The following is a 22,091-nucleotide window of genomic DNA, read 5'->3' as shown; positions in this document are numbered from 1 at the left end:
GTGAAGTGTGTGTAGGGGAAGAGGGGCTAGCATGCATGTGTGTCTACGGGAATTGTGGAGTATGTATCTGTATATGTGTGTGGTGATGGGTATATATGTATATACGTGTGTGTGTGCCTGTGGAAGGGGTGTATTTGTGTGTATGTGAGGTGTATGTATGTGTGCGGGGGATATGGACTGCGTATTGATGGGAGGGATTGGATGTGTATATGTATGTAGGGGACGCATATGTATATGTGTGTATGTGGGAAGGGTGTATTTGTATGTGAGGGGAAGGGTGTAGGGTGTGTGTGTGGGGGGGGGGGGATGTTTCTGGATGTGGGATTTGTTGTGTGTGTCAGTGGGAGGGGTTCTCAGTGACACTGACACCCATAATATGTTTTTGTGGTCATGCCTCGACTTTTACGGCTCAAAGGCTTGAAATACAATCAGGTTGCAAAATTGACACCGATCGTGGCAAATCGCACCTAGTCCGCCAGTCATTTCGGCGAAAACATTTTATTTAATTAGCAACAGGAAGTCAGGGGGTGATAGACCGGGGCCAGAGCAAAGACAAGGGGGATAGACCAGGGGCAGGGCAGTGACAAGGGGTGATAGACCAGGGGCAGAGCAGAGACAGAAGGTGATAGACAAGGGGCAGAGCTGAGAAAGGGAGGAGGTGATAGACCAGGGGCAGAGCTGAGACAAGGGGTGATAGACCAGGGGCAGAGCAGAGAGAGGGAGGAGGTGATAGACCAGGGTAGCGCAGAGACAGAGGGTGATAGATCAGAGCCAGAGCAGCTCAGACTGAAAAGACGAGGAACAGATATAAAGAATGACTGATCAGAGGGGAAGATGTAGAAATATTAAATATATTTACAATTCTCCTTTTAACGTACCTTATATATTACATATAATTCATATCCACTTCCCCTCTTATTTAGCAAACCATTTGTTTTGTCTTTGTTGTCCATCTTGAATACTTCTATTTAGTTGTAAATTCTCGATACTTGTACTAATCTGATAAGATATTTTAAAAATGAGGAACATCTGTTTACAAACAACATGCCGTTGCCCTGGACAAAAACATAGTAATTGACCCAAAACACTGGTGGATAGTCACTTCTAACTCATAAAAACTGTTGGAGATGGACGGCTGATGTGGCGCTGTCTGTGAAAGGGAGAAGGACGGATTACTACTTGGTTCGCCGCCAGTTCATCTTTTCTGGTCTTATCCGTTTAATGGAGCTGCTCGCTGTCTCCAGCAGGTAATGCGTGTTCCCTGTCTTCTGAAGAGTAAACTCTGGCGGACAGAGAACTCGACAAGCACGATTTCTAATGAATGGGGACAGCTTAGTGTTTAATACACACATTTGCAGACAGGGTGACTTCAGGTTTGGTGCTGTCGCTTCTTTCATAGCTTGCACAACTCAGTCTTCCATCTCTGCAAAAACAAATGTCACTGCTTTCATACAGTCACCAGCAGCAGATGAGAGATTCTGAATACACAGTTCCAGGTTAAATAAAACCAACATAAAGCCAACAATAGCAGCAAGGGACCTTGTACACGTGCCCCATCTGGTGGCCAGTCAGAATAGCGCGCTCTCCTGAGTGCTGACCTGGTCAGTGAATCTCCGTGCAATTTCTCCGTGCACTTCCTGAGCTGATATTAATGGTTTTACAAACGGTCATTATTGCATTGAAATAGGAAAAATAAGTCATCCAATGTGCGACACACCCTTACTTAACCTAATTTAAAATATATTTAGGGCCGGTCCCTGTCTCCAAACCAAACCCTTGAAGACAAATTATATACATTTTGATCTGTGCAACATGCAATTTCGCAAGGGACCTTACTGTGCTACAGCGGTCAGCAAAAGAGACGGGAGAGTGAACACGTCTGAGCACAAAAGGCCAAAATAACCAATTTTATAGATTTTATTTTCTTCATTCGATTTACTTTACAACTAGTGATATTCACACCTTTCAACAGGACACAATAATCAAATGTTTTGACAGAAAGATGATTGAATGAATTATTTGATTATTCATTCGTTCGTAGTGTTGAATGTTATCTGCCGTTTGATAACAAACGGTTTAAAAACTCCTTTTATTATTTTCCACTGTGAAACTCTCTTGTGCAAATGTTGCCGTTGCATTGGCTGGCAGAAGTCCCCCGTTTATTTCCAACCGTTTCTCTGAACGGTCCCAGAACCAGCATGTGGAGATGCCAGCGTTGGACTGCGGTGATCACAGTAAGAATTCCAACAGGTTTGTTTGGTAGCTTTCAGAGCGCTGCTCTTTCACCAGGGGAGTGAAGAGTTGGGTTCACAACCAGGGCATATATGGGCACAGACTCAATTTACAAGATAATGGTTGGAATGAACCAGTAAGCAGCCTTGGTTCTGAAAATGCCAGCATGTCACCAGCTCCATCCTGTGGAAAGAGAATAAACTGCAGCCCAGAGAGGCAGCAACAGATCATTAAAAAGTCACACCATCAAACTATTACAGTAGCAAACTGGCATTTTTTAAAGCGATGCTTTCAGAGACGTTTCAACTACCGGGACTAGGCAGACATATATTCTGCCATGGAAAAAGACTTTGTAACCATTTCAGTTACAGGAGATTACCCCTTTTAGATGAGGAAGGCATAGCAGCCAATCCTTGGATGAAGGAGCAGGGCTCCAAAAGCTTGTGACTCCAAATAAACCTGGTGTTGCGAGACTTCTTACTGTGCTCATCCCAGTCCAACGCTGGCATTTCCAAATCAATCCTCGAATTTTTCCGTATTAAGGCACCCAATTTAGAGATTTGTTGCTGCCTCATGGTGAAAATATTTATTGACCCATTCTGAGCTACAGAACATTTCATGATCAAATGTTCTCAATCTTATGACATGCATAGGACCCCGTACCTACACAACCCCAACCTGGAAGTTTAAAATATAAACATGGGTAAATGCAACAGATTGTTCATGTCACTTGAATTACTGGACAGTTTAAGGTGATTGTGATATATTATTTTTTCCCTCTTTCTTTCTTTCTTGCTATCTTTATTCCTTCCCTAATCCGGCATTTGCAGTTCAGGGGAAGTCCAGTCTTTAAAAGTTCAGAATTTCCAGTTTTACCAGAGATTTCTCATTATCAGCATGAACACTTGGATTGTTCTACTAGCTTTGAGACCTTGGGCAGGTTTTTTGATGCAGGTTTCTGAACGGTACCATCAGGCTGAAATGTGGATCAGAAACCAGCAGTAAGTGGGAAAACAGTCACTCTTTCGATTTTCCTGCAGCAGCCAATTAATAGTTTGAGGTGGGGCACCGCATGTCTCTTTTACTAGTATCACAAATAGGCTCATGTTAATACTGAAATGAAGTTACTGTGAAAATTCCATAGGTAGGGCACCTAAGCTGGCTCACTCTGCCTGCAGGAACATGAAGGTTGATTGGAAAATCCCAGTCAGCCTCCTTTAATTGGCCCTAAGTGGACATTCGTGGACATCCAGCTACTTACCTAAGAGTTTAGCTACTTTAACTACCTAAGGCGACACAATGGCACAGTGATTAGCAGTGCCTCACAGCGCTAGGGACCTGAGTTCAATTCCTGGTTTGGGTCACTGTATGTGCAGCGTCTGCATGTTCTCCCTGTGTCTACATGAGTGTCTTCCAGGTGCTCTGGTTTCCTCCTGCAAGTCTGAAAGGTATGCTGGTTAGGCGCATTGGCCATGCTAAATTCTCCCTGAGTGTGGCGACTGGGGGATTTTCACAGTAACTTCATTGCAGTGTTAATGTAAGCTTACTTGTGACACTAGTAAATACCCTACTATGTGCAGGTGGTTGGCCCTGCCTTCCCTAATCCCACCTCTATGAAAACGGCCTGGAGACAGGCATACCGGCCAGCTGGACAATTTAGCTCCCGCCCACCTCTGTTCCCAGCTCCAGCAGGAATCATCAGCCCTGCCCTTGGTTAGTGAGGGAAGTGCGTGAATGTGATTTCACTTGTGAGGTCTCACTGAGTGCAGGAGTTGGTTGGCCTGTAATTGGCCATGAGAACATATCTCAATTTCAAAGGTTTCACCCTCGCATTTATTCTAGGAATGAGAAAGAATGACCCACATTCATCCATTCCCCTTTTAAGAAGTGCCACCTATTCCCTTGGCCTAAATTCAGCTATTCTATGCTGCATTGCATTGACACACAATCCTGCAGAGAGGTTGATTGGCAGTCATTAACAATTAGCACACTGTTAAAAGAGTACTTATGCCATTAATTTCTAGACTTAAATTTTTGTGGCATGTTTAATGGGCAATTAACATAAGCAATTTCATGAAAAGCACAAGGAGGTTAAGAGTGAGTTGCAGTTTTCATGAAGCTAAAGGCAATATGGCACAAATTGTCTAGCAACTTGTGGTGATTTGCAATTCAGCGGTCATCTCTCCCTCACTTCCTTGCTGATTTACACTTTAATCATAGCATGTATCATTAAGACAATTCTTTTTTCAGCCAAGATTTGGTCCAATATGAAATAAGGCTTATAACGGGGGGGGGCGCAAATACGACCGTCCATTTAGTGCTTCTGTTGAAGAATAATAATCGTTAATTCTAAAGAAAGTGTTTTTTTAGTACAGAACTATCAGAATCACTTCCTCCCCCAAGAAAAAAGTATAAATTGGAGGTGGATTGACACCAGAACAGGAAAATGTTTTGAACTTTGTCTTCATGAAATTGACTTTTCAAGAATGCCCTTAAATTAACTGTTAGACATTGCATTTGAATTCTACTCAGAGGAAATTAACCTGAAAGGGTGAATGAAATACTGTTGATTTAGTCAAAACACAATTTTCTACTACTTTGCCTTAATTGTGTATGATAATTTAAGTAGCTAAGTGCTGACTAGAATGAGGTCCCTCTTACTCAAGTAAGGCTCAATACGATGGCGCCATAATATTTTCCAGAGCTGTGCATGTCATGTGAAGAGATCATAAATACATTGTAAGTGATGGCAACTTCAGGGTTAATCCAAATTTATGGCCCCACTGAATTGCTAAATTTATGTTTCTCACTTGTCCAACTCAAATATGTATCAAATCTGGCATTCATAACATCTCAGGTTACAAATCCCAAGTCATGTCATAAGAAATTGTAATTCAATTGGTCCCTGATCTGATCATAAAAGTGAATTATAAGACTAGTTGTGAAAAAAAATCCTATAATAGCACAAACATGTATGTTACAAGATCCACATTCCAGCAGTGGCTAAACGTATTCCTGTAACAGGGAAATATTCAGGGTAGCAACATATGGTTTCAAAAAAGAAAATTACACATTATTAAAAATAAATCCATAATCCAAAGTAACAGAATTCTTTAATGTCATGAACATCCTTGAGCAAGAGAGCTAGTAAAAAGCAAATCTTCTTTAGTTATTTAAAATTTATGTATAATTTACACAAATCTTTATTGTGCAAAATGATAAACAATTTTGCTTCATTGTTCTGCTAATTCTTCTTTTCTGTGAAACAAAGTCTAGAAATTGCTGTTAATATTAATGAATAAATGGTACATTCACACAAAGTTCATTATTCACCATAGGCATTGATGTATTTATTTTAAAATAACATTTTCCCTAAAACTATGGACAGAGGAATGTAATGCTACTTTCCAAGCACTTGTTAATATTTACTATAATGTTTGTACAACATGCTTTTTTTTACATAGAATTCGAAGTTGAAAAAATGACTTGGAAGCAGATTGGCTCATTAATTTTAAAGCAAAGAAGCATCAGATACTATGATTTATAATAGTGAAGAAGCAAATATATTTATTGCTCAATACATAATATTAAACTATGACAGTGATAGTAGACTATTTTACCGCGTGCGTAGAGCTGTTCCAGGAACTGTCATAGAAACGTATTATTGTCATTATTAATGATAATGCTGTGGTATTGTATATTGAAGTCTTCATAAGAAAACAATTATTAGTGTCAGTGAATGTTTAAGTGATTGACTGTCTTATGTACACACATATGCACATATAATCGAAGCATTATAGAGCAATGCAACAATGAAAGTGATAAGCTATAAAAAAAGACAGCAAGATTTGGTGCAACAGATTATAAGAAGCACAGTTGTGTTGCTGAAATTGTGCAGAATCTGATTAGAATCCACTACAAAATGATAGAAATTACTAAAGGAGTCCTCCTCAGGTTTATTAAGAGGTTTGGTATTCCTTTTCCAATATATTTAATTGTAAAAAATTGAGAACTAATCCAGGGAAAAAGTAGAAACCAAGAAGTTCACTTTAGAACTGAAGCTTTCAGACAATGTTTTCCTTGAATGGAAATCAGATACCATACATTTCTATTGAATATGATTGAAACAAAGTTGTTCTAATAAAAGTGGAAAATAAATTTTATTCGTTAGTATCGCAAATAGGCTTACATTAACACTGCAATGAAGTTACGGTGAAAATCCCCTAGCTGCCACACTCCAGCACCTGTTTGGATATAGGGGGAATTTATCATGGCCAATGCACCTAACCAGCATGTCTTTAGGACTGTAGGAGGAAACCGGAACACCCAGAGGAAACTCACGCAGATACAGGGACAACATGCAAACTCCACACAGACAATGATCCAAGCCAAGAATCGAACCTGGGTCCTTAGCACTATGAGGCAGCAGTGCTAACCACTGTGTCACCATGCCAACCTTTTAGTTAAATTGTAAGATAAGTGACACATTGCTGGATTTTGTGACGACGTACGCATTGCTGAATGGTTCTGCATTGCAATCAGATAGCTGCTGGTATACCATACTTCTTTATGTTTGTAAATGCTGCCACAGATGGAACCATGTTCAGAAGAATTCAAAATATTAACACTGCCTGTATCTCATCAGAAGCTGCTGAACCTGCTGAGGTTTTCTAGTGCTCTTTGTTTTTATTTCAGAGGATTGTTGGGCTGGGAGATGTTACAAAGGTAAGTCACAACATCATTTTTCTTTCCTAATCCTAGCTGTTTACCAATGTTAGCAGACAGCATTGTGTAGGGCAGAAATATAATAACAGTATTGCATATTGCAGACTGAAAGCTCAGCTCAACTGGGATCCAAACAAAACTGTTACTAGTAGCATCAGCAGTACCATTAATATTTGCACCAATGGGGCTTTTCATCCTGGAAGAAGATGAGTGACCATCTGTGCCTCTCAAGGCATGTGTCTCATGTTATAGCATTGTCAGTATAGATAAGAAAAGGTAAAAGCCAGAAGAGGAAAGTTACAACCATTCATGTCCAAAGATCATCCAAAGATGTATAGGTTAAGTGGATTGGCCATGCTAAATTTCCCCTGAGTCTCCCAAGATGTGTAGGTTAGATGGATTAGCCATGGTAAATATATAGGATGATCGGGCAAGAGAGAGGGCCTGAGTAACATACTCTGTCAGGGAGGCAGTGTAAACTCAAAGGACTGAATGGCCTCTTCTGCACTGTAGAGATTCTATTCTATGTTCACAGCCTCTTTAATGCTGCAGCTAGTGCTCTGAATACACCCCAGGGTAAAGGAAGTGAGTTTACAGACTCAGCAAATTGTGGATCCACTGCCAAACTGTCAGTTATCTTCCATTGCTCCACTTGATCTGGGAAGTCGCCAGCTTTCCAGAAACAATCTTCATTTTTGGTGTTGCAGAGAAAACAAGGGCCTCTTCTGAACATTAAAAAGCAAAGTTAACCACTGTCAATGTCAAGTTTCAACATGGTGAATGTAACTGTAGAATCCATCTTTTTGGACAAGCCTGTCCAACAGAAGTTGCTGACTAACTCTAGGTAAAATGATGGTGATGCTGTTTTAATTAGACTTCAGTAGGAAATAACTGATACACGACATAGGTAAATGCACTTCCTGTGAATATCTACTTAACAAATATTTACCATAATTTGGTGTTAACCTTTGTACTTTTTCTCTCTCACCAAAGTCTTGAAATCCAGCATTAGTTTATCAAAAACAGCACTTCCAGTTCTTTGCACAGCAGCTGAAAGCAGGATTTTGACTGTGTCAGTGATTGCTGAGAATACTGCATGTTGAACAAAGGAGACCAAGCAGACTCCCTGCTTTGTTCAGAATATGCTTAGATGCTGCTTGTCCTTTGTCATAAGAACATAAGAACTAGGAGCAGGAATAGACAATTTAGCCTATTGATCAATAAGATCATGGCTGATCTTTTTGCTCACCATAACCCTTAATTCCTTTATTGATCAAAAATCTGTCTATCTTTGCCTTAAAAAACATTCAACAAAGTGGCCTCAAGTGCTTCACTGAGCAAGGCATTCCACAGATTCATAATCCTTTGGGTGAAGAAGTTCCTCCTCAACTCAGTCCTAAATCTGCTCCCCTTTATTTTGAGGCTACGCCTCCTAGTCCTGGTTTCACCCACCAATGGAAATGACCTTCCTGCTATCTTATCTATTCCCTTCATAATTTTATATGTTTCTATAAGATCCTCACTCATTCTTCTAAATTCTAATGAATATAAAGAACAACAAAGAACAAAGAACAACACAGCACGGGAAACAGGCCCTTCGGCCCAACGAGCCCACGCCGCCATCTTAACAATGTATTTTTCCTACACCTCCCTTGACCCATGTCTATGCTTATGGCACCCCCATTGGAAACCAGATTCAGGGGAGAATAATTTAGGGGCAATTTGTTACACCAATCAGCCTAAGAGCACATCTTTGGGGTGTGGGAGGAAATTGGAGCACCCGGAGGAAACCCACGCAACCACAGGGAGAATGCGCAAACTCCCACAGACACTGGCCCAAATCCATGTATCTGCACAGCTAGTAGTGATAGTCACTGAGTTGTTGTGGTGCCCATCTGCTGGTCCAGTTTTAAGCGTACACAAACAACGCGAAGTACTAGGCCATATAGTACCAGTCTACTCAGTCTCTCCTTATAAGCCAATCCTCTCAACTCCGGAATCAACCTCGTGAATCTCCTCTGCACCCCCTTCCAGTGCCAGTACACCCTTTCTCAAAGAAGGAGACCAAAACTGTACACAGTACTCTAGGTGTGGCCTCACCAGTACCTTATACAATTGCAACATAATCTCCCTGTTTTCAAACTCTATCCATCTCTCAATGAAGGACAAAACCCCATTTGCCTTCTTAATTACCTGCTGTGCCTGCAAACCAACATTTGTGACTCATGCACAAGGCTACCCAGGTCCCTCTGCGTAGCAGCATGTTGCAAATTTTTACCATTTAAATAATAGTTCATTTTGCTGTAATCCCTACCAAAATGGATACCTCACATTTACCAACATTGTACTCCATCTGCCAGACTTTTGCCCACTCACTTGAACTATCTATATCCCTTTGCAGACTTACAGTGTCCTCTGCACACTTTGCTCTGCCACTCATCTTAGCGTCATCTGCAAACTTTGACACATTGTATTTCACTCCCAATTCCAAATCATCAATGTAAATTGTAAACAATTGTGATCCCAACACTGATCCCTGAGGTACACCACTAGCCACTGCTTGCCAACCGGAAAAGCACCCATATACCCCCACTCTTTGTTTTCTGTTAGTTAACCAATCCTTTATTCATGTAATTATGTTATCCATAACACTGTGCACCTTTATCATATGCAGCCTTTTGTATAGCACCTCATCAAATGCCTTCTGGAAATCCAGATAAACCACATTCATCGGTTCCTCATTGTCCACCATGCTCGTAATGTTCTCAAAGAATTGCACTAAATTAGTTAAACATGACCTGCCTTTCATGAACCCATGCTGTGTCTTCCCAATGGGACAATTTCTATCCAGATATCTTGATATTTCTTCCTTGATGATAGATTATAGCATTTTCCCCACTACAGAAGTTAAGCTAATCAGCCTATTGTTACCTGCCTTTTGTCTATCTCTTTTTTTAAACAGCGGCATCACATTTGCTGTTTTCCAATCTACCGGAACTTCCCCAGGGTTCACAAATTTTGGTACATTACCATGAGTGCATTTGCTATTTCCCCTGCCATCTCTTTTAATACCCTGGGACGAATTCTATCAAAGCCAGGAGACTTGTCTACCTTTAGCTTGCCCAACACTGCTTCTTTAGTGATAATGGTTGTTGCTAGGTCCTCATCTCATGTTATTTGTTCCTCCACTGTGAAGACCGACACAAAATACCCATTCAGTGCCCTTCCATTTCTTCATTTCCTGTTATTAAATCATCTGAAGGACCAATGTTTACCTTAGCCACTATTTTTCTTTTTATACATTTGTAAAAATGTATTTTGCTATCTATTCTTATATTCTGAGCTAGTTTACTCTCATAATCTATCTTACTTTCCTTTATAGCTTTTTCATGGCTTTCTATTGACATTTAAAGATTTCCCAATCCTCTAGTTTCCCACTAATCTTTGCCACTTTGTATGCATTTTCTTTCAATTTGATACCCTCTGTTATTTCCTCAGATATCCATGGCAGCACGGTGACACAGTGGTTAGCCCTGCTGTCTCACAGTGCCAGGGACCCTGGTTCAATCCCCAGCTTGGGTCACTGTCTGTATGGAGACATTCTCCCAGTGTCTGCGTGGCTTTCCTCCGGGTGCTCTGGTTTCCTCCGACAGTCCAAAGATGTGCAGGTTAGGTGGATTGGCCATGCTAAAATGACCCTTAGTGTCAAGGGGACTAGCTAGGGTAAATGCATGGATTATGGGGATAGGGCCTGGGTGGAATTATGTTCGGTGCAGACTTGATGTGCCAAATGGCCTACTTCTGCACTGTAGGGATTCTATGATTATCCCTTGTTCTACAGTCCCGGGCACCTTGTTGAAAGTATTTGTTGGGCTTTCTTTCTTCTACTGGCAATTGGTTGAACTGGTCATGGTGTCAGTGGCCCTCTCCATGAAATGTTTTGGTGTTTTCAGAGTGCTGAGTCCAGTTTTTTTACACCACGGTGCACACCATTTTAGCAGTTAAACAATCAGCAATGACCAATAAAATATGGAACGTACACCACAATCAAAAAAAGTTGGCATATTTTGCTTTTGATTTGAATACAAAAAGCAACAACTTGCATTTATATAGTGCCATTAATGTAATAAACCTTCCTAAGATGCATTGCAGAAGCATCATTAAACAAAATTTAACGGTGAGCCAAAGAAGGAGATATTAGGCAGTTAACTAAAAGTTTGGTTAAAGAGGAAGGATTTAAGGAGCAACTTTAAGGAGGAGATTTTAAGGAGCATCTTTAGGGAAGAAGGGAATGGAGTGAATGGAGAAGTTTACAGAGGAAATTTGAGAGCTTAGGTCCATTTTCCCACTTTATAAAAATGTTGAAGTATGCATGTAACCAGCATACAAATCTGAATACTGAGATTACATGTTCAACAATACTGCCTGTTATTCATTTATTAATCTACTAATCAACAATTTAATTAGCAACATCTGTATTCCTAATCAGGCATAATGGCAAATGGATAATGTATTGGACAATGTTATCTGATGGAATTTCCTGATGACACTCATCTGGAGACACCACTCATCGCCTAAGTTTTAAAGCTTCCACTGTCTCCCATTAATTACTGTTGGCATTTTATTTATGTGGTCTTAGCTTGTACATTGTATTTGTTCAAACTACTTTCTGGGCATGAAAGAAATTTAGTGCTTTGATTTCCATGTTGCTTCTTTGAATCTAAAACCAGGTCAGAATGTTTGCAGCTTAGTCTCATGGCAGCATGGAAAATTAATTTACACTCTTGGATTCAATACTCAATTTTTCCATGCTTGTCATCTTTCATTGTCAGACTGGAATGAATTTGGAAATAAAACTACTGACTTTGACCAAATAATTCTTGCACTATTTATAGAGCCATAGAGTCATAGAGGTTCACAGCGTGGAAACAGGCCCTTCAGCCCAACTTGTCTATGCCGCCCTTTTTTTTAAAACCCCTAAACTAATCCTAATTGCCTGCATTTGGCCCATATCCCTCTATACCCATCGTATCTATGTAACTATCTATATGCTTTTTAAAAGACAAATTTGTACCTGTCTCTACTACCATCTCTGGCAGCTTGTTCCTGACACTCACCATCCTCTGTGTGAAAAAATTGCCCTTCTGGACACTTCTGTATCTCTCCCTTCTCACCTTAAACCTATGCCCTCTAAGTTTTAGATTCTCTTACCTTGGGAAAAGATATAGACTATCTAGCTGATCTGTGTCCCTCATTATTTTATAAATCTCTGTAAGATCACCCTTCAGCCTCCTATGCTCCAGAGAAAAAAGTCCCAGTCTATCCAGCCTTTCCTTATAACTCAATCCATCAAGTCCCTGTAGCATCCTAGTAAATCTTTTCTGCACTCTTTCTAGTTTAATAATATCCTTTGTATAATAGGGTGACCAGAATTGCACACAGTATTCCAAGTGTGGCCTTACCAATGTCTTGTACAACTTCAACAAAACATTCCAACTCTTGTATTCAATGTTCTGACCTATGAAACCAAGCATGCCGAATGCTTTCTGTCCATCTGTGACTCCACTTTTAAGGAGTTATGAATATGTAACCCTAGATCTTTTTTTCTGTAACTCTCCCCAGTGCCCTACCATTAATTGAGTAAGTCTTGCCCTGGTTCAATCTACAAAGATGCATCATCTCACAGTTAACTAAATTAAAATCCATCTGTCATTCGTCAGCCCACTGGCCCAATCGATCAAGATCTGTTGCAACTGGAGATAACTTTGATTTGATTTGCTTTAATTTGATTTATTATTGTCACATGTATTGGTATACAGTGAAAAGTATTGTTTCTTGCAAACTATACAGACAAAGCACATCATACATATCGAAAAAAGGGAGAGGGTGCAGAATGCAGTGTTACAGCCATAGCTAGGGTGTAGAGAAAGATCAACTTAATGTGAGGCAGATCCCTTTCAAAGGTCTGATGGCAGCAAGGAAGAAGCTGTTTTTGAGTCACTTGGTACATGTCCTCAGGCTTTTGTATCTTTTTCCCAATGGAAGAAGGTGGAAGAGAACATGTCCGGGATGTGTGGGGTCATTGATTATGCTGGCTGCTTTTCCAAGGCAGCGGGAAGTGTAGACAATGTCAATGGATGGGAGGCTGGATTGAATGATGGACTGGGCTTCATTCGTGACCCTTTATAGTTTCTTAGGTCTTGGACAGAGCAGGAGCCATACCAAGCTGTGATATAACCAGAGAGAATGCTTTTATGGTGCATCTGCAGAAGTTGGTGAGAGATGTAGTGGATATGCCAAATTTCCTTAGTCTCCTGGGAAAATAGAGGCATTGGTGGGATTTCTTAACTATAGCATCTGCATAAGAACATAAGAACATAAGAACATAAGAACATAAGAAATAGGAGCAGGAGTAGGCCATCTGGCCCTTCGAGCCTGCCCCGCCATTCAATAAGATCATGGCTGATCTGTCGTGGCTCAGTTCCACTTTCCCGCCCTCTCCCCATAACCCTTAATCCCCTCTCTTATCAAAAACCCATCAACCCGCTTCTTAAAAATATTTAGCGAGGCAGCCTCCACCACTTCAACGGGCAGAGAATTCCAGAGATTCACCACCCTTTGAGTGAAGAAGTTCCTCCTCAACTCCGTTCTGAACCGCCCCCCCTTTATCTTGAGGCTGTGCCCCCTAGTCCTACTGTCTTTTTTGAGCGGGAAGAGTCTTTCCACCTCTATCCTATCCATCCCATTCATCATCTTATACGTCTCAATGAGATCTCCCCTCATTCTTCTAAACTCTAACGAGTACAAGCCTAGTTTATTCAGCCTCTCCTCATAGCTCAACCCCCTCAACTCCGGTATCAGCCTAGTAAACCTCCTCTGCACTCCCTCCAAGGCCAAAATATCCTTGCGCAGGTGCGGCGCCCAAAACTGCACACAGTACTCCAGCTGCGGCCTCACCAATGCCCTATACAGCTGCAGCAAGACCTCCCTACTCTTATATTCAATCCCCCTCGCTATGAAGGCCAGCATCCCATTCGCCTTCCTGACCACCTGCTGCACCTGCAGGCTGGGTTTTTGCGACTCATGCACAAGGACCCCGAGGTCCCTCTGCACCGTCACCTGCTGCAGTTTTTCGCCACGTAAGTAATAGTCCTTCCTACCATTCTTCCTACCAAAGTGGACCACCTCACACTTGCCAACATTAAATTCCATTTGCCATTTCCTGGCCCATTCGCCCAGCCTATCTAGATCCTTCTGCAGACTCTCCACACCCTCCACACAATTTGCCTTTCCCCCAATCTTGGTGTCATCAGCAAATTTCGACACCCTACACTCGGTTCCCTCCTCCAGATCATGGAGGGACCAGGGCAGGTTGTTGAAAATCTGGACACTAAAAACTTGAAGCTCTTGACCACTTCTACTTCGTGCCCATTGACATAGACAGAAGCATGTTCTCCACAATGCTCCCTGAAGTCGATGGTATTTCCTCAATTGACATTGAGAGAAATGTTCGTTGTCACACCAATAGATTTTTAATCTGTCAGGTAGCTGTAATTTAGATAGAATCTAGAATGATGCAGTGCAGAAGGAGGCCATTTAGCCCATTGAGTCTGCACCGACCACAATCACAACCAAATCCATCCTCATAACCCCATGCATTTACCCAAGCTATTCCCCCTGACACTAAGGGGCAATTTAGCATGGCAAATCCACCTAATCTGCACATCTTTGGAGAGTGGGAGAAAGCCAGAGCACCCAGAGGAAACCTCACCAGATTCTCTACCTCTTTCCAGTACTGTGACTCGTCATTGTCTTTTGTTATTTTGTCATTTGTCTTTCTTATTAATGTTTAACTCAGCCTTCTGCACTTTGATACAACTTTTTGTTTGGTCAAAGCCATGTCCAATTTGAAACCATCACTCATCACAGATGGCAGTAATTAACTCAGGATTGCAAAACCACAGGAACAGACTTTTGTTCCTGTTAAATAGCGTGAGCGATGCTGCAGGCAAAAACTTTGGTTGGAACATCTCATGTTTGAGTTAACACTCTTCAGTTTGTTCCTGTTTCACCTAAACATCAATAAACTTGCAATTGTAACTTACAGAAGCAAACAGTTTTTAATGAAAGCAACAAACAATAATCATCAATAAAGATGATTATTAATTGGATTCAAGCACTTTCTAATCAAGTAAAATTTCTCTGCTCTGTTGTATCAAAATGCAATTTTAGGGAGGGAACGATACGCAACTTGATAGCAGAGCCCAGCCCGAAACCATATTGTAAAACGGAGACAAAATTTCTTTGGGAACATTTGACCCTGATGGTTGCTGGAATTGCAAAGACTTAGGATAAATGTACTGGAGAACCAATGGCAGATAAAATATTTTCCAGAACATGTTACTGTCAAGCAACAGCGTGACATAGTCATGCTCGCAGATGTGGATAATGTTCCAGACACCACCAACAGCCTTCCTGGGTATGTTCTATCCCATCGGCAGAACAGACCCAGGAAAGGTGGCAGAAGAGCAGTGCCTCCGGAGAGAGTTGCCGGGAGTCCTCAACATGACTCCAAACCCCATGAAGTCTCATGGCATCAGATCAAACATGAACAAGGAAATCTCCTGCTCATTACCACATACCACAGTTGCCCCTCAGCTGGTGAGTCACAATCCCTCTACGTCAAACACCATTTGGGGAAAGCAAGGGCACAGAATTTATTCTGGGTGGCGGACTTCAATGTCCATCAGTAAGAAGGGCTCAGTAGTACAACCACAGACTGGTTCTAAAGGACAATCCCGCAAACAATGGATCAAATCTAAGCTCTTTAGTGCTGCCACATCCAAGTGTGAATGATGGTAGACAATTAAACAACTCACTGGAGAAGCAGGATCTAGAAATATCCCCATCTTCAATGATGGGGGAACCCAGCACATTAGTGCAAAAGATAAAGCTGAAGCACCTGCAACTATCTACAACTAGCAGTGCCAAGTGAAGGCTTCACCTTGGCCTCCTTCTGAGGCTCCTTTCATTACAGATGCCAGACTTCAGCCAACTCAATTCACTCCAGGTGATGTCAAGAAATGACTGAAGGCACTGAATACTGCAAAGGCTATGGAGCCTGACAATATTCTGGCAATAGCAGTGAAGACTGGTGCTCCAAAACTTGCTGTGCACCTAGCCAAGCTGTTCCAGTCCAGCTACAACACTGGCATCTACCCAGCAATGCGGAAAATTGCTCAGATGTTTTGTACATGAGAAACAGGAAAAACCCAACCCAACCAATTACTAGCCCACCAGTCTACTCTCAATCATCAGCTAAGTGATGGAAGGGGTCATCAACAAAGCTACCAAGCAGCACCTCCTCAGCAATAGCCTGCCCACTGACACTCAGCTTGGGTTCTGCCAGGATCACTCAGTTCCTAGCCTCAATGTAGCTTTGGTTAAAACATGGTCGAAAAAGATGAACTCAACAGTTAAGGTAAGAATGACTGCCCTTGACATCAAGGCCATATTTGACCTGCAGTGCATCTTGTAGATGGTACACTGCATCCGTGGTAAAAGGAGTGAATGTTTGTAGATGGGGTGCTAATTAAGTGGGCAGCTTTGACCTGGATAATGTTGAGCTTCTTGACTGCTGTTGGAGCTGCATTCATTCGGGCAAATGGAGAGTATTCCATCATGTCCTGATTTATGCCTTGTAGATGGTGGACTGGCTTTGGGGAGTCAGGAGGTGAGTTACTATTTCTAGCCTTAGACTGTCATCGCAGTATTTATATGGCTGGTGTAGTCCAGTTAGTGGTCAATGGTAATCCCCAGGATGCTGATAGTTTGGGATTCAGCAATGGAAATGGCATTGTATGTCAAAGGGAAATGGTCAAATTCTCTCTTGTTGAAGATGTTCATTGCTTGGCACTTGTGTGGCCTGAATGTTTCTTGCCGCTTGTTAGTCCAAGCCTGGATATTCTTTGGGTATTGCTGCATGTTGACATTGATTGCTTCAGATTGTGTTATGTTCACACAAACTCAGATCAAATAAGCAGGGAAAATATTACAGGCATGTTTCATCAAAATTGAAGATGAAAATGGCATTGTTTATACTCAATTTATGACCTTTTGCAAAACATTTGAATCCTCTGTATTCCCACATTGGTAAAAGTGGCAGTAATGTTTTGAAGGGGCAATGGCAAGTTTGGTTATAAGAACATAAGAACATAAGAAATAGGAGCAGGAGTAGGCCATCTAGCCCTTCGAGCCTGCCCCGCCATTCAATAAGATCATGGCTGATCTGTCGTGGCTCAGTTCCACTTTCCCGCCCTCTCCCCATAACCCTTAATCCCCTCTTTTATCAAGAACCCATCAACCCGCTTCTTAAAAATATTTAGCGAGGCAGCCTCCACCACTTCAACGGGCAGAGAATTCCAGAGATTCACCACCCTTTTGAGTGAAGAAGTTCCTCCTCAACTCCGTTCTAAACCGCCTCCCCTTTATCTTGAGGCTGTGCCCCCTAGTCCTACTGTCTTTTTTGAGCGGGAAGAGTCTCTCCACCTCTATCCTATCCATCCCATTCATCATCTTATACGTCTCAATGAGATCTCCCCTCATTCTTCTAAACTCTAACGAGTACAAGCCTAGTTTATTCAGCCTCTCCTCATAGCTCAACCCCCTCAACTCCGGTATCAGCCTAGTAAACCTCCTCTGCACTCCCTCCAGGGCCAAAATATCCTTGCGCAGGTGCGGCGCCCAAAACTGCACACAGTACTCCAGCTGCGGCCTCACCCTATTGCTCAGTCAACATCACTAAAACATAGTTTATCTAAATATCACATTACTGTTTGTGGGATTGTGTTGTGGGGTAGAAGACTGCCAGGTTTCCCAATTTAAAACATGACAGCATGAGAAAGCAAATTTAGTCATACAGAGGACCAAAGGAAAAAGGCCTTACTTTTCCATTCTGGTGGTGAAAAGCTAGAAAACATTTTTGAGATGTTTACACTTGAGCAAAATGGTAATGATTCAGCTCAAAGGCTTTACTGTCCCATTTTACTCTCCAGAAAACATAATATATGAAGCCAACCTTTTCAGACGCACAAAGTAAGAAGTAATCAACACAAGTGTTCAGTATTGCCCATGCTTGAGGCAATTAGCTATGAAATGTGACTTTGAAGGTTTGGGGCATGTCAAAGGGAAATAAAAACACCAACAATTGAAAGCAGTCTCTCCAGTCAATTAAGCTGAAAAGTGGTCAAGAAAGACAGAAGCCTGTCAGAGCTGTTGGAGACAGCAGAGTCACTATTGATGTCCGAGTCCAGAGCTGCAGAAGTTGGGGCTCTCAAAACCCACACTCCAAGTTCAACTTCTGTAAATTCTCTCCATCACTCATGTACCAAGAGACCACTTGCAAAGCAACAATACCAGTCCCACAATCAGAGCTGTAACATACACTAACAATGCTTCCACTGTGGCAGTGCTTACCCACACCAGACAAAGTGCTCTGCGACCAGTAAACAGTGCAAAGCTACAGAAAAACCCAGCCTGATTGCTCTTATTTATCATTCATCAGCAAAATCAACTACTAAGACCAATCCCAACAGGAGGTTTGCGTACCAGAGCAAAAAGGCGAGAGAAGATGCCATAAGACAGAACAGTAGCATCTGTCAATGTTATGGGAAAGACATCAAATTAGTCCCAGTCTCCACAAACCATTGAAATGTTTCCTTACAACAGCGACAAACCACTATTAGTTCTCAGGATTTTTGAAACATCAATCTCATTCATAGACATTAGAGTGAATGCTGCATTTTATATCTGGAAAAAAGTGACATTTGTATCAGTTTCCACACAGCAACAAGTCTGTACATGATTGTAGTCACATATGTAATTCTTAGTCATTCGGACAACATTCTTTAATTGTATGCTGATATCTCCACTGGTATTGGCAAACTGGAAGTGGGTACAAGTAGAAGTGGTGTATTTAAGAATACTATATTTAATCTAGTATTCTTAGTAATGCATGCTGATTTAAGAATACTGCAAAGTTAGCCAACATGGCATTGTGTTATTTCTGTCTCTCTTTAGAAGAAACATTCTTAGCAGCCACAAAACAAGAAGTACACATTCCAGAACTTATAGCAGTGAGTCTTTTGGTCTTTTGGTGCCTGGTGTCTAGTGAGGGCTAGCAAATAGCCCTCAGCATGAGTTAAATTAAAAAGTGGTCTTGAGCTAAGTGATGGATGGAGAGATGTGATCATCCAGACAGCTTGGATGCCTGTCCTGTGATTATTGGTTAGGAAGGCTCAAACAGGGAATGGATAAAGCTGCCAGCCCCTAGAAATAGAGTATTACTGAGTACTCAGAGACATGGGCAGAGCTTATCAGGTGGCAATGCTCACCCAGCAACTGCCCAATATGGAAGATTGTACAAACATGCAGGAAGTCTGGAGTCTGCTAGGATTTCATTCCTGCTGTCACTACATTAGCTGCCCTCAGTATGTGATCTGGCAAAAATGAATCACTAAGTGGAAGTACACAACTGTGTGGAATCACACAAACAAACTGCACGGCAGATCAAACAACGGTTGTCAGCAAACTGCAAAAATGTCTACTTTGACACTGAAAAAAACCACCCAGCTAGTTGTGGATGCAAACTGTTTTGTTTAGATGCAGTTCTCACACAAAAAGACAAGGCAGGGAACCCATCAGTTGTTGTAATGATGAGCCAGTTGCTTTAACCTGTAGAGCAAATTTATTTGCAAACAGAGGGGAGTGCTATCAGTTACATGGGGTATCTTACATTTTCATCTCTGCTTATGAGGAATTTCATGGAATAACTGATTAGAGACCACCATTAAGTTTGTTCACTACTTCCCAGAACAAACCATCAACTCAAAGTATTGGATACTCACATTATAATAGTTCCATGTTAAGTAACAACCAGGCATGTTCACTAACACAATCAAGAACACAATGAGAATAAATACAGAGCAAAACAAAATATTTAGAGATCGAATTGATGCGTGACGGTCATTTTGGAAAAGAAGCAGCCTTTTGTCACATCCAATTGTTTGTTACGACCAATGCAAAAGGATCAATGATCACTGCCAAGCGCGGTCCACAGAAAAATCCCTAAAAAAGCATCATTCATGAAAGCAACAAAAACTTTAAGCTTTGAATTCAATTCCAATATTGACATCTCAGATTAATGTGAGTCAAATGATAACACATCTGATTTTAGATAACATTGTACTTGTGAGCAAAAATGTCTGCCATACTTAAGTGACTATGTTATGAAGCCTTTTCTCGCTCATTGTGTATAACTGAGCTCATTTTTAAATTAATTTTAAATGAAAAGTTATAACAGGTGCTAAGTTGAATAAATTGTACTGAAGTTTATTGCTTAGACTTTGGAGGTGAATCATTGAAATATGTTTCATTTACTATGAAGGGGAATGACATAATGTTTTGAAATTGCAACATGTACACATTTTTCACTTGTAATTACCTACAGAATTGTACCAGCAGCGGGTGTCTGCAAGCAAAGGAGAGTCTGAAGAAGTTGTTTTGAAAAAGAAACTATGTGGTTCATAGATTTTTAGTTTTGATCTGTCTCTGGCTGTTTTTAGTCTCAAGAATCTCACAGTACGGTCTGAAATCCAAGGAACCAGGAAAATGGAAGGGCCGAAAGAGCATCTGCAAACAAAATCCCTCAGGTGCTACAAGGTCTTCACAATATTCAAATTGTGCTCATCACTACAACTGCATCTGATTTCATGTTTGCCATGTCAAGCAACCACATTACCAAATTCTTGTAATCCTCTCAAACGTCTGAACTACCTTCAGGATCATGGGTTAAAGCTAATGTTGATTTTGGAGAGTTGCATCAAACATCTGCTTGTTGTCACTGGTGACTAAAGCAGATTTTCAGTCATGGAAATAGTTACGTCAACTTCAGCAAAAGCAGTCATCCCAAAGCTTGACCAGATTTTGACCATGTTCGTAATCACTGAAGTCAGTGAGCTCCCTGTATGTTGTTGGAGGTGACAGCAGAGAAAGCAGGAGAGAGGAGTTTAATAGGATGAATTCTAAAGGGAAGAAATCAGAGATATCTTGTATGACCCTGGAATGGTGAGCAGTCTTGCCACAAGACAACAGGACCTGTTAATGAGAGCATAAGAAATAGGAGCAGAGGCAGGCCACTTAAGCCTTTTCTGCCAATTAATAAGATTATGACTGACTTTCCATCTCAATTACACCTTCCTGTACTAGCCCCATAAAGGACCATATGAATGTAGAAACAGGAATAGACCATTTGGCTCTTGAGTCTGTTTCAGCTTAACTTTTCCCAATATCCCATAACATCTTTGGTAAAGAAAACTCTATCAATCTCAGGTTTCAAATTTACAACTGATCTACCATCAATTGCCATTTGCTGAAGAGTGTTCCAAACTTCTATCACACTCTGCGTGTAGTAGTGCTTCTTAATTTCACTCCTGAAGAGTCTGGGTCTAATTTTTAAACTTTGCCACCTAGCTCTAGAGGCCGCAATCAGTGAAAATAATTACTCTCTAACTCCTGTATCTGTTCCTCTTAGTATCTTTGAAAGCTTCAACAATATCATCCCTAAACCTCCTAAATTCCAAGGAAAACGATCCCAGGTTGTGTTAACACTTTACATAATTTAACTCTTGCAGTCCAGGGATCACTCTGGTAAATCTATGCTGCACTCCATCCAAGGATAATAGGTGTGATAGTCAGAACTGCTGCTAGTACTCCAGGTGTAGTCTAACCTCAGGTTTTACATAGCTGATCATGACTTCTAGTCCTGTAGTTAAAAAGACCAGAATTCTATTAACCTTTTTGATTATTTTCTGTGCCTGTTTTTGATTATTTTCTGTGCCTGTTCATAACATTTTAATGATCTAAGTACCTGGACAGAAAGGGCTGGTTTTAAGGTGAGAATTGTAAGTTGGAAGATTTCCTTACCTCCTGTCCGGCATTGCCTGGCTGCACTATTTTCATTGTGGGGTTACAGAGATAGGCTGTATTCAGCACCACCACTGCCCAAAGTTGGCCCGAGGGACAATGGAACTGATTGAGAAATGAAGCCAAATGGATGCAGAGGTAGGCAGAATAGA

The sequence above is a fragment of the Carcharhinus amblyrhynchos genome, chromosome 1 (assembly GCF_965287045.1).
Source record: "Carcharhinus amblyrhynchos chromosome 1, sCarAmb.v2.hapA, whole genome shotgun sequence".
Taxonomy (NCBI): domain Eukaryota; kingdom Metazoa; phylum Chordata; class Chondrichthyes; order Carcharhiniformes; family Carcharhinidae; genus Carcharhinus; species Carcharhinus amblyrhynchos.
The sequence above is the reverse complement of the archived record's forward strand: the minus strand, read 5'-3'. Positions refer to the sequence as shown.